The 13219-nt window shown below is 47.8% G+C and overlaps 1 pseudogene; it reads left to right on the top strand.

The window, feature by feature from the left end:
- The window catches only part of LOC120928423, a 367954-nt pseudogene that overhangs the window by 154551 nt on the left and 200184 nt on the right, over window positions 1-13219 (top strand).

A 13219-nucleotide genomic window follows, 5' to 3' on the forward strand; every position in this document is an offset into this window, starting at 1 on the left:
GGATTGAGGAACCAAGTTTTCTGTCATGTTGGAATTCATCAATACAACAAAGTCACATGGGAAGTGAAGCCATATGGGTGTCTGAAGTGACTGAAAGTCTTTATCACAATTCACTGGAGGATTCACACAGGACACAAGTCATATCCGTGTTCTAAATGTTCTGAATCCTCTTCAACATCGATCCCGCCTCAGAGGACAACAGGAGAGAAGTAATTTCAGTGTTCTGGAAGTGACAATGACTTTACAGTAAAGTCCAACCCATGTATACATAAGAGGAGTCATTTCAGAAGATATTTCTTGTTTGGAATGTGATAAAGATTTACAATGGAGGCAAAACGTATCACACACCAGAAGATTTATAATGGAGTGAAGTCATATCAGTGTTCTGAATGTGACACTGTTTTTACATGCAAGTCTCATCTTATCATACACCAGAGGGTTCACACTGGAGAGAAGCCATATCAATGTTCTGAATGTGACAAAGCTTTTACATTGAAGTCACAGCTTATGACACACCAGAGGATTCACACTGGAGAAAAGCCATATCCATGTTCTGAATGTGGCAAAGCTTTTACACGTAAGACACACCTTATGACACACCAGAGGATTCACACTGAAGAGAAACCATATCAGTGTTCTGAATGTGGCAAAACTTTTACATGTAAGTCAACCCTTATGGCACACCAGAGGATTCACACTGGAGAGAAACCATATCAATGTTCTGAATGTGACAAAGCTTTTACATTGAAGTCACAGCTTATGACACACCAGAGGATTCACACTGGAGAAAAGCCATATCCATGTTCTGAATGTGGCAAAGCTTTTACACGTAAGACACACCTTATGAGACACCAGAGGATTCACACTGAAGAGAAACCATATCGGTGTTCTGAATGTGGCAAAGCTTTTACACGTAAGACACACCTTATGACACACCAGAGGATTCACACTGAAGAGAAACCATATCAGTGTTCTGAATGTGGCAAAACTTTTACATGTAAGTCAACCCTTATGGCACACCAGGGGATTCACACTGGAGAGAAACCATATCGGTGTTCTGAATGTGGCAAAGCTTTTACACGTAAGTCACACCTTATGAGACACCAGAGTATTCACACTGAAGAGAAACCATATCGGTGTTCTGAATGTGGCAAAGCTTTTACACATAAGTCAACCCTTATGACACACCAGAGGATTCACACTGGAGAGAAACCATATCAGTGTTCTGAATGTGGCAAAACTTTTACATGTAAGTCAACCCTTATGACACACCAGAGGATTCACACTGAAGAGAAACCATATCAATGTTCTGAATGTGGCAAAGCTTTTACACAGACATCACATCTTATCAAACACCAGAGGATTCACACTGGAGAGAAGCCATTTTAATGCTCTGAATGTGACAAAGCTTTTTTTTTTTCTTTCCCAAAATGTCTTTATTGATTTTCATTATTAATACAATACAAATATTCCATCCTTAATAACAACAGATTAAACGTACATTACCCAACCTCTACCCCACACAGTCTCAATACTTTGTTAAACTACTGTGACCCGATGTGATTGACGTTTTTGCGTAACGGCGAATGCGCCGTCCGTGGAATTTCCCTGTGTGCATTGCTCCAAAGTATGCCGCAAGGACGTCATTGGTTTCGATGTGAACGTAAATGACGTCCAGCCCCATTCACAGACGACTTACGCAAACGACGTAACTTTTTCAAATTTCGACGCGGGAACGACGGCCATACTTAACATTGGCTGAGCCTCATATAGCAGGGGCAACTATACGCCGGGAAAAGCCTAACGTAAACATTGTAACTTTACTGCGTCGGCCGCGCGTACGTTCGGGAATTTGCGTATCTAGCTAATTTGCATACTCGACGCGGAATTAGACGGAAGCGCCACCTAGCAGTCAAAAAAAAATATGCAGACGGCTGTCGGATCTAATGTATATCTATGCGTAACTGATTCTAAGAATCAGACGCATAGATACGACTGCGTATATGGCGCTGCGCTGTCGTAAGTCCTTTAAGAATCTGGGCCTTTGAGTTTAGTTCTTATCTCCATCAGACACACACTTAGAAGGCCTGCAAATATTTTACCTTTTTGACATTTTTTTTTTAGATAAGCACCCATGACTGAATTGTTTTCAACGTTATTCTCATGTTTACCTTTTTTTTTTTTTTTTCGTTTTGTGCGTGTACTCGAGAGAGGAGCCGGACCGCAGGAGTTGGGAGTAGGCAGGCCTTCCCCAGAGGCAATCTGCCACCTTTCTCCATGCCCCGGGTGGCAATAGTGGGTGTGTGAGGGGGTCCTCCCACACAGCCCGCCCTACCTGCTCAGCTTTGAAGCCCAACGGGGCAGAGGGACTCCCTACAAGGGAGTGAGAGGATCTAGCCCGCTCAACCAGCCCCGTTAGTCCTTCGCCTCTCATTTTAGAGACCGCGTGGTCAAAGTGCGTGCATGTTACACAAGTGTGTGTAAGTGTGGTGTTTTTTTTGTGGGAGGGGGGTGGGCGTACTAAGCGCAGGCTTACCTTGCATAGCACACCCACCGGGAGCCGGGCTGAAACCACCAAACTCAATTCACATGTAGCCGAGACCGGGATCCGAACCTCCTAGCTGCAGAGGTGAATCGCTTGTCAGCGCAGTGGCAATTGCGTTGAGCCACCGCAGCTCCATGTTTACCTTTTTTTCATGGAGCTTTGTCTGAACATGTAATGTATTTCATCATTCACTAACTGAGCTGTGTTCCCAAATGTTTTCTTCATAGACAGATCCTGAGCTAATACATGACCAACACTGCCGCCGTACAAAGACTAGTGGTCAAGTGGCATCTTGCCGAACCTTCCAAATTATGAAAGCTCATTCCAAATTCTTCTGACTGTTGATACTTCATCAGCCAGGCTTGAGGGCCCCAGCTAAGCCCACCTTGTCCACACCTCCCATTACATGTCCCACCTCCCTCTTCACCATCAATGCTTCCTTTCCATGTTTCATCTCCTCTCATAGATGACAGCTTTACAGGCAGGTCTGTAGTTGGGACACCAGCCAGGGAGAAGTCTCTGTTCAGTGAGAAAGCAACTTCCCAAGCTGGTGTAGGACTTCCAACACTGAGCTGCTGCTGTTTATGGGATTCATTCAACAGTACTCATACTTTCACTAGGAGGCTGAAATTCCTCTGAATGGGGTTCACTTCAATGACTCTGATTGGACAGATCTCTTTTTGGGGTAAAGTTTGTAAAGAACACTTCTTATCCCTGGAAATGTTATGATGTTGGCACTAAAGTGTAACTAATTCCATAAATGGTGCAATCTGTTATTCGCGTAGATGTTTTTGTTTTTCCGAGTTTCCCCTTGTAACATTTTTATTACCTGTTGACCCTCCCAGTAGATCTGTTTTCTTCTTCTTCCTGTAGAGGCCAAGTTATTTGTCAAAAATAGCAGTTGGAGGGGGATGGGAAACACCATGTAACACTGCCGGGGGTTCTTACAACTGTCAGTTTTCATTCATATGGTGGTTTAAACATTAAAGCAGAACTCCGGCCAAATTGTGTTTCCATGTCCTTGTTGCTGATCTCCTACATTCACCCACTTTGCCATCCATGTTCTTCTGAGATCTGTAGTTCCCCTGTAATAGGCTGCTGAACTTGCTGAAAAAATGTATTGCCTGCTGACTTCCTGTTTGTAAGTTTGCTGGCTGCTTTCCCTCTCCTGAGCTCAGCCAGCGGTCTGACACGCCCCCTTGTAGTCCTCTGAAAGCCGAGCAGAAGGAAGCAGACATGTTGTGGGCGGAGGGGGTCTCACAGCCCCCGGTCTGTGCCGCCCATGGAGGAGGTGCCCTCCTTCTCCTCTATCCTCCCTCATCCTCCTCTGCTCCTGCCAGTCACCGCCCCTCCACTTCACCTCCACTCCATTCCCCTTCACTCTATTCCCGCCCCCCTGCACCACCCCCGCCCCTGCCTGCCTGCTATCTCTGTGCAGAGCGGGATTATCATCAGTAATTGTATGACACAGCAGGGATATCCCACTGTGTCAGGTATAATATACAAGCACACCAATGCTGATGTCCCGCCCCACCATAATAAGAACACTGCACTGTCAATCATAATAGTGGGGGCGGGGCATCATCGCTCAGCGTTCTCATATAACAATATCGGACACCGCGGGAGATCCCTGCTGTGTATATACAAGTAATAACTGATAATAATCCCGCTCTGCACTGGTGGTCCCTGACATGGTGGTCCCTGACATGGTGGTCCCTGACATGGTGGTCCCTGATGAACAGCACTGGTGGTCCCTGACATGGTGGTACCTGATGAACAGCACTGGTGGTCCCTGACATGGTGGTCCCTGACATGGTGGTCCCTGACATTCTATGTGGCACTGGTGGTCCCTGACATGGTGGTCCCTGACATTCTATGTGGCACTGGTGGTCCCTGACATTCTATGTGGCACTGGTGTCACATAGAGAGTGTTGTACATTTGTTTTATATCATGAGGATCTCAGAAGGAGATATCTACACAAGGTAAAGGAGATCCAACCGGCACCTGGGTGGGAGGAAGTGGGGTCCATTTTCTTGGAGGGGTTGAGTTGGAACTCGGTTGAGTAATATGGTGGGTTTTTCTTCTTAAGCCATTAGTTGTTACTATAGTTTTCATAATAATTTTATACATTGCTGATTGTTGTTTCTTTCACTGTCAGAGTTGTTTTTGTCTTTTTATGCACATGGATAAATTCACATTTTAGGCCAGATGATTATTTAAAACCCCCAAACATTGTTTATTTTCTGAAAACAGAGACCCTAGAGAATACAATGGTGGTATTTGCTTTTTTATGTCACAGGATATTAGCGCAGCTGTTTATCAAATGCATATTTTCTGTAAAAATACATTAAAGCGGTTCTCCACCCTAAAGTTGATCGGAACCCTCCCCCCCTCCGGTGTCACATTTGACACATTTCAGGGGGGAGGGGGGTGCAGATACCTGTCTAAAGACAGGTATTTGCACCCACTTCCGGCCACACGCTACGGGCAAAAGGAGGGGTTTTCTGACTTCCTGTCTTTCGCCCGTTGTGTGCTGGGAACACTCGGCTCCCAGCACACAGCGTGTGAGCCAATCAGCGGGCGCAGCGCGACTCGTGCATGCGCCGTAGGGAACCGGGCAGTGAAGCCGCAGAGCTTCACTTCCTGGTTCCCTCAGCATGGATGGCGGGGGAGCAGCAGAGAGACGAGCGATCGCTCCTCCTCTGCTGCGGACGGCGCTGGACTCCAGGACAGGTAAGTGTCCTAATATTAAAAGTCAGCAGCTGCAGTATTTGTAGCTGCTGGCTTTTAATATTTTTCCCCATGGCACATCCGCTTTAAGGCCTGAATCACACTAGTGCGGTGCGAATTTCAGCTCTCTTATCTCTGCAGAGAGATAAGAGAAGTGTTCAGCAGATTAGCAACGTTTTAGGCCCCATACACACGGGAGCATTTATCCGCGCATACGGTCCAGCGGACCGTTTCCACGGATAAATCCTCTCGAGGATTTCCGCGGATTTCTATGCGATGGAGTGTACTCACTAGGGATGAGCTCCGCGTTCGATTCGAACGTATGTTCGAATCGAACATCGGTCGTTCGGTCGTTCGTCGAAAATCGAACAAAACGGGTCGTTCGCGCCAAATTCGAATGACACAAAACGTCCCATAATTCACTGGGGCGTTGAGCGCTGATGATTGGCCAAGCATGCTGTATGTCCCGCATGCTTGGCCAATCACAGCGCGCAAAAAACGAAGAGCCATAATTGGCCAATAGCTGTTTTGCTCCCGCGTAGCGAATGCCCCTGATTCAGGAACATCGCTACGCGGACTGCAGCCTAGGATATGACAGACATAAGCCTCCTTATGCCTTCATATCTCAGGCTGCATTCTTGCGTTGTCCGCTAGGGGGCGCGGCCATTGTGATCGGCGTATAGTATGCAAATTGCATACTACCACCGATTCACAAAAGTTGCGCGGGCCCTGCGCACGCAAGGTACGGAGTTTCCGTACGGCGACTTTAGCGCAAGGTTGCTCCTGCTAATAGCAGGGGCAGCCAATGCTAAAGTATAGCTGCCCTTCCCGCTCGTGAAATCTAAATTTCACGTCGTTTACGTAAGTGATTCGTGAATGGCGCTGGATGCCATTCACGTTCACTTAGAAGCAAATGACGTCCTTGCGACGTCATTTGCCGCAATGCACGTCGGGAAAGTTTCCCGACGGAGCATGCGCTGTTCGCTCGGCGCGGGAGCGCGCCTAATTTAAATGATTCCCGCCCCCGGCGGGATCATTTACATTAGGCGCCCTTACGCCGGGCTAATTAGCATAGCGCCCGCGCAATTTACGGAGCTACTGCTCCGTGAATCGCGGGCAAATCGAAATATTTGCGTGGGCGCAGAGCAAAAATCGTTGCCCTTTGCCCACGCAAATATTGCGCGGATCTACCTGAATCTGGGCCACAGTGTGATTGATAGATAGATAGATAGATAGATAGATAGATAGATAGATAGATGTAGTCAGTATAGTTTGTAGAGAATATATTCACATCCTTAGGCGTTGTCAATATATTTATAAACTGTACAGCTCAGCTAGTTTATCTATTAGTATCTGTCAGGCAGGAGATTGTTCTACATGCAGCGCTCTAACGTGTTGTATTGCCTGCATTAGGGATTTACTTTAAATATAATTATTCTGTGTTATTTAACGTGTGCTAGTTAATTGCACACACAGACGCATTACCTGTTACTGCACGTGTGCAATTTATTTGCACAGAAACGCAGTCGCTATTACTGTGTGGTTGCTGTTTAATAGCAACTAAAGGCAGTTGGTGTGACAGCGACTATTTTGTTACATAACACTTGAGCCAAGTCACTCTTACTGTGTGGTTGCTGTTTAATACCATCTGAACGCAGTTGGTGTGACAGCGACTATTTTGTTACTTTACACTTGAGCCAAGTCGCTCTTACTGTGTGGTTGCTGTTTAATACCATCTGAACGCAGTTGGTGTGACAGTGACTATTTTGTTACATAACACTTGAGCCAAGTCGCTCTTACTGTGTGGTTGCTGTTTAATACCATCTGAACGCAGTTGGTGTGACAGCGACTATTTTGTTACTTTACACTTGAGCCAAGTCGCTCTTACTGTGTGGTTGCTGTTTAATACCATCTGAACGCAGTTGGTGTGACAGTGACTATTTTGTTACATAACACTTGAGCCAAGTCGCTCTTACTGTGTGGTTGCTGTTTAATACCATCTGAAAGCAGTTGGTGTGACAGCGACTATTTTGTTACTTTACACTTGAGCCAAGTCGCTCTTACTGTGTGGTTGCTGTTTAATACCATCTGAAAGCAGTTGGTGTGACAGCGACTATTTTGTTACATAACACTTGAGCCAAGTCGCTCTTACTGTGTGGTTGCTGTTTAATACCATCTGAAAGCAGTTGGTGTGACAGCGACTATTTTGTTACATAACACTTGAGCCAAGTCGCTCTTACTGTGTGGTTGCTATTTAATACCATCTGAACGCAGTTGGTGTGACAGCGACTATTTTGTTACATAACACTTGAGCCAAGTCGCTCTTACTGTGTGGTTGCTGTTTAATACCATCTGAAAGCAGTTGGTGTGACAGCGACTATTTTGTTACATAACACTTGAGCCAAGTCGCTCTTACTGTGTGGTTGCTGTTTAATACCATCTGAAAGCAGTTTGTGTGACAGCGACTATTTTGTTACATAACACTTGAGCCAAGTCGCTCTTACTGTGTGGTTGCTGTTTAATACCATCTGAACGCAGTTGGTGTGACAGCGACTATTTTGTTACTTTACACTTGAGCCAAGTCGCTCTTACTGTGTGGTTGCTGTTTAATACCATCTGAACGCAGTTGGTGTGACAGCGACTATTTTGTTACATAACACTTGAGCCAAGTCGCTCTTACTGTGTGGTTGCTGTTTAATACCATCTGAAAGCAGTTGGTGTGACAGCGACTATTTTGTTACATAACACTTGAGCCAAGTCGCTCTTACTGTGTGGTTGCTATTTAATACCATCTGAACACAGTTGGTGTGACAGTGACTATTTTGTTACATAACACTTGAGCCAAGTCGCTCTTACTGTGTGGTTGCTGTTTAATACCATCTGAAAGCAGTTGGTGTGACAGCGACTATTTTGTTACTTTACACTTGAGCCAAGTCGCTCTTACTGTGTGGTTGCTGTTTAATACCATCTGAAAGCAGTTGGTGTGACAGCGACTATTTTGTTACATAACACTTGAGCCAAGTCGCTCTTACTGTGTGGTTGCTGTTTAATACCATCTGAAAGCAGTTGGTGTGACAGCGACTATTTTGTTACATAACACTTGAGCCAAGTCGCTCTTACTGTGTGGTTGCTATTTAATACCATCTGAACGCAGTTGGTGTGACAGCGACTATTTTGTTACATAACACTTGAGCCAAGTCGCTCTTACTGTGTGGTTGCTGTTTAATACCATCTGAAAGCAGTTTGTGTGACAGCGACTATTTTGTTACATAACACTTGAGCCAAGTCGCTCTTACTGTGTGGTTGCTGTTTAATACCATCTGAAAGCAGTTTGTGTGACAGCGACTATTTTGTTACATAACACTTGAGCCAAGTCGCTCTTACTGTGTGGTTGCTGTTTAATACCATCTGAACGCAGTTGGTGTGACAGCGACTATTTTGTTACTTTACACTTGAGCCAAGTCGCTCTTACTGTGTGGTTGCTGTTTAATACCATCTGAACGCAGTTGGTGTGACAGCGACTATTTTGTTACTTTACACTTGAGCCAAGTCGCTCTTACTGTGTGGTTGCTGTTTAATACCATCTGAACGCAGTTGGTGTGACTGCGACTATTTTGTTACATAACACCTGAACGCATAACTATGGCTGGAAGGACAAAGAGAGGCAGAGAGTCACGAGGGCAAGCAGGCTCTGCATCTAGAGGTAACGCTGGTGATGGATGTGGTGCATCCTCTTCAGCACGTGGCCGTGGCCGCTCGTCCTTCTTTTCGGGAGCTGGCCGTGTTGAGCCTCAACATGCTGAGAAATTAGTTGAGTGGATGACCAAGCCGTCCTCATCCTCCTCATCCTCTCTCACACAGACTGATTATAGTTTGTCTGGCAAAGCAGCTGCCAAGGCGTCCTCTACCCTCTGCACAATGGGATCACACAATCCTTCCCTAGTCCAACCGTGTCCTCCTGAGGAGTCCCCCGAACTGTTTCAACACAGTGTTGGGTACATGCTAGCTGAAGATGCGCAGCGTTTTGAAGACTCCGATGACGGAACACAGATAGAGGAAGGCATTGATGTGAGCCCAGGGAGAGGGGGTGGCCGAGAGGGACAACAATCTGGGAGTGATGTTCCCCCAGCTGGAGCATACTGCCAGGTTGTCGCCAGTGATGATGAGGAGGGAGGGGATGACGAGGTCATTGACTCTACCTGGGTGCCTGATAGGAGAGAGGAGGACAAGGCACAGGCACATCTCCAAAGAGGCAGGATGCCCTCCAGGGGTCAGCTTAAGGGCAGCACACCAACTGCATTACGTGGCGCTGCTGTGTCTCAACTGTACAGCAAAAGTTCTTTGGTGTGGGCCTTTTTTGAAACCTGTCCATCAGATCGTACCTTTGCTGTTTGCAACATATGTCTCAAGCGTATCTCGCGTGGCCAAAACATCACCCGCTTGGGCACCACATGCTTGTCCAGACATATGTCGACCTGCCATGCAGCTCGTTGGCAGGCATACCAAAAAGACCCACACCAAAGACCAAAGCGGTCCTCCCCTTGCCCTTCTGTGACCTCCAACCCCACTAGACCCCCAGTCCTCTCTGCAGCCTGCACCAAAGGTGTAGAAATAGGTGTGTCACAATGTAGTTATGGTAGTACATGCGGGCAATCTACTGATATTACCAGACACATTTCCCTGCCCCAGCTGCTGCAGCGCCGAAAGAAGTACGCTCCCAGCCATCCACATGCCCAGCGGTTGAATGCTAGCTTAGCAAAATTGCTAGCACTTCAACTGCTACCTTTTCAGTTGGTAGATTCTGCCCCCTTCCGTGAGTTTGTGGAATGTGCAGTACCTCAGTGGCAAGTACCCAAACGCTACTTTTTCTCACGGAAGGCGATTCCAGCTCTCTACCGGCATGTGGAAGGCAATGTCCATGCCTCGCTGGACAGGGCGGTCAGTGGTAAGGTGCATCTTACCGCTGACTCATGGTCCAGCAGGCATGGACAGGGACGTTACTTGTCTTTTACGGCCCATTGGGTGACTCTGCTGGCAGCTGGGAAAGACGCAGGGCAAGGTACAGTAGTTTTGGAGGTTGTTCCGCCACCACGCCTCCAAAACACTACTACTGCTTGTGACACACCTCTCTCCTCCACCCCCTCCTCTTCTTCTTCCTCTGTGGCCTGTTCCTGTGGTGATGTTGGCTCAGAACCAGCCGTGCTCCATAGGCGTACGATGGGCTACGCAGGAATGCAGGCCAAGAGATGCCATGCGGTGCTAGAGCTGGTGTGCTTGGGAGACAAGAGCCACACTGGGGAAGAGGTTCTTTCAGCTCTGCAGGGGCAGGCTCAGAGGTGGTTGACGCCACGCCAGCTGAAGCCTGGAATGGTGGTCAGCGATAATGGCACCAACCTCCTCTCTGCCCTGCGACGTGGAAAACTCACCCATGTGCCCTGTTTTGCGCATGTTCTCAATTTGGTGGTGCAGCGGTTCTTGGGCAGGTACCCTGGTTTACAGGATGTCCTGAGGCAGGCCAGGAAAGTCTGTGTGCATTTCCGGAGGTCATATAATGCCACTGCTCGGCTGACAGACCTCCAGAGGGAATACAACCTGCCCAAGAACCGCCTAATCTGTGACATGCCCACCAGATGGAACTCTACGTTGGCCATGCTGCAGCGGCTGCACACGCAGCAGAGGGCCATCAATGAGTACCTGTGCCAATATGGCAGCAGAACTGGCTCAGGGGAGCTTGGGTTTTTTTCACCACGCCAGTGGGCCTTGATCAGGGATGCATGCACTGTCCTGTCACCATTTGAGGAGGCCACGAGGATGGTGAGCAGTGACAGTGCATGCATCAGTGAGACTGTCCCGCTTATTCACATGTTGGAGCACACCCTACGTGGAATAATGGACAGGGCCCTTGAGGCAGAACAGAGGGAGGAAGAGGAGGACTTCCTTACCTCTCAAGGCCCCCTTTATCCAGACACTGTTCCTGCTTGCCCACCTGGAACACAGGAAGAGGAGGAGGAGGATGAGGAGGATTGTATCAGCAGCATGGAGGTGAAGCCTAGCACTCAGCATCAACAGCAGCAGTCTTCAAGGGATCATTTACAGTTCCAAGGAACACGTGGACTTTTACGTGGCTGGGATGAGGTGGCTGAGGATCCTGTCGTCCTCAGTGACCCAGAGGACTGTGCCCCGAATGCCTCTGCAAACCTACGCTGCATGGCCTCCCTGATCCTGCAAAGCCTGCGTAAGGATCCTCGTGTACGTGCTATCAAGGAGAGGGATCATTACTGGCTGGCAACTCTCCTTGATCCACGTTACAAGAGTAAGGTAACGGATCTTATGTTGCCATCGCAGAGGGAGCAGAAGATGAAACTACTGGGGGAGGCCTTGCAGAAGGGTCTGTGCAATGCGTTCCCAGAACCGGGGGGATTACCAAAACCTGGCCCTGGACAACGTCTTGCTGAGGCTTCGGTGAGTCAGAGAAGGAGCGGTGGAGAAGGTGGCCGTCTGACCGATGCGTTCAGACAATTTTTTAGTCCGCAGCCCCAAGGTCTGACCGGTTCCAGCAACCATCGCCAGTATCTGGTTTACATGGTCCGGGAATACCTAGCGGCAAGATCCGACTTGGACACCTTCCCCACGAAAACTCCTCTGGCTTACTGGGTCTTGAGGATGGATCACTGGCCAGAGCTTGCACAGTACGCAATTGAGCTACTGGCTTGCCCTGCATCCAGTGTTCTTTCAGAACGCACATTCAGTGCTGCTGGAGGCTTTGTGACCGATCACAGGGTACGCCTCTCCACAGACTCTTTTGATCGACTGACCTTCATCAAAATGAATCAGGCTTGGATCAACACCGGCTACCAAGCACCTGATGCTGATGTTACTGAATAAGAATTTTGTGTTGAAATATCAGATCCCTTTGAGACTGCTGATGCTGAGTGACTGTCCTGTTGTGCTGCTGATAGAATATCGCTGCTCCGCGAAAACGTCCGTTTTTAAAATATTTTTTTCGATTGATACATGTTCCCTGGGGCAAGACCCGGGTTCTGAAAGACGTTTACCAACATTAAATTGAATATTGGTCTTTAAAATGATCGTTTTTGAATTCGAACGTTCGAGTCCCACAGACTTCAATGGGGTTCTAAATGTTCGCGCGAACCCGCGGTCTGTTCGAACGTTCTGATGCGAACCGAACCCGGGTATGTTCGGCTCATCCCTACTCCTCAGAAACAGGAAGTGCCGGCTGGAAATTTGAAGTCCAGCAATATAGATACATCTGGATGAGAGGTGCTGACTGCCAAGGGGTGAGTGAGCTCACCATCCATCCCCGTCTGTGATTGAAATCTCCCACTTCTCTCTCCTGCCTCTGAGTGAGTACTCTAAAGTAAATCAGGGCTCTCAGAGCACCCCTTACATCAAAGTTCCCCTTTACACCAGAGGCCACCCTGTTCCCCCTTACATCAGAGTCCTCTCCGTACATCAGACTTCTCAGTCTTCCCCCTTACATCAGAGTCCTCTCCGTACATCAGACTTCTCAGTCTTCCCCCTTACATCAGAGTCCTCTCCGTACATCAGACTTCTCAGTCTTCCCCCTTATATCAGAGTCCTCTCCGTACATCAGAGTGCTCCGTGTTCCCTCTTATATCAGAGTCCTCTCCGTACATCAGAGTGCTCCGTGTTCCCTCTTATATCAGAGTCCTCTCCGTACATCAGAGTGCTCAGTGTTCCCCCTTACATCAGAGTCTTCTCCATACATCAGAGTGCTCAGTGTTCCCCCTTACATCAGAGTCCTCTCTAAACATCGGAGTGTTCAGTGTTCCCCCTTACATCAGAGTCCTCTCCGTACATCAGAGCGCTCAGTGTTCCCCCTTACATCAGAGTCTTCTCCATACATCAGATTTCTCAGTGTTCTCCCTTACATCAGTGTCCTCTCCATACATCAGAGTGCT

The sequence above is a fragment of the Rana temporaria genome, chromosome 2 (assembly GCF_905171775.1).
Source record: "Rana temporaria chromosome 2, aRanTem1.1, whole genome shotgun sequence".
Taxonomy (NCBI): domain Eukaryota; kingdom Metazoa; phylum Chordata; class Amphibia; order Anura; family Ranidae; genus Rana; species Rana temporaria.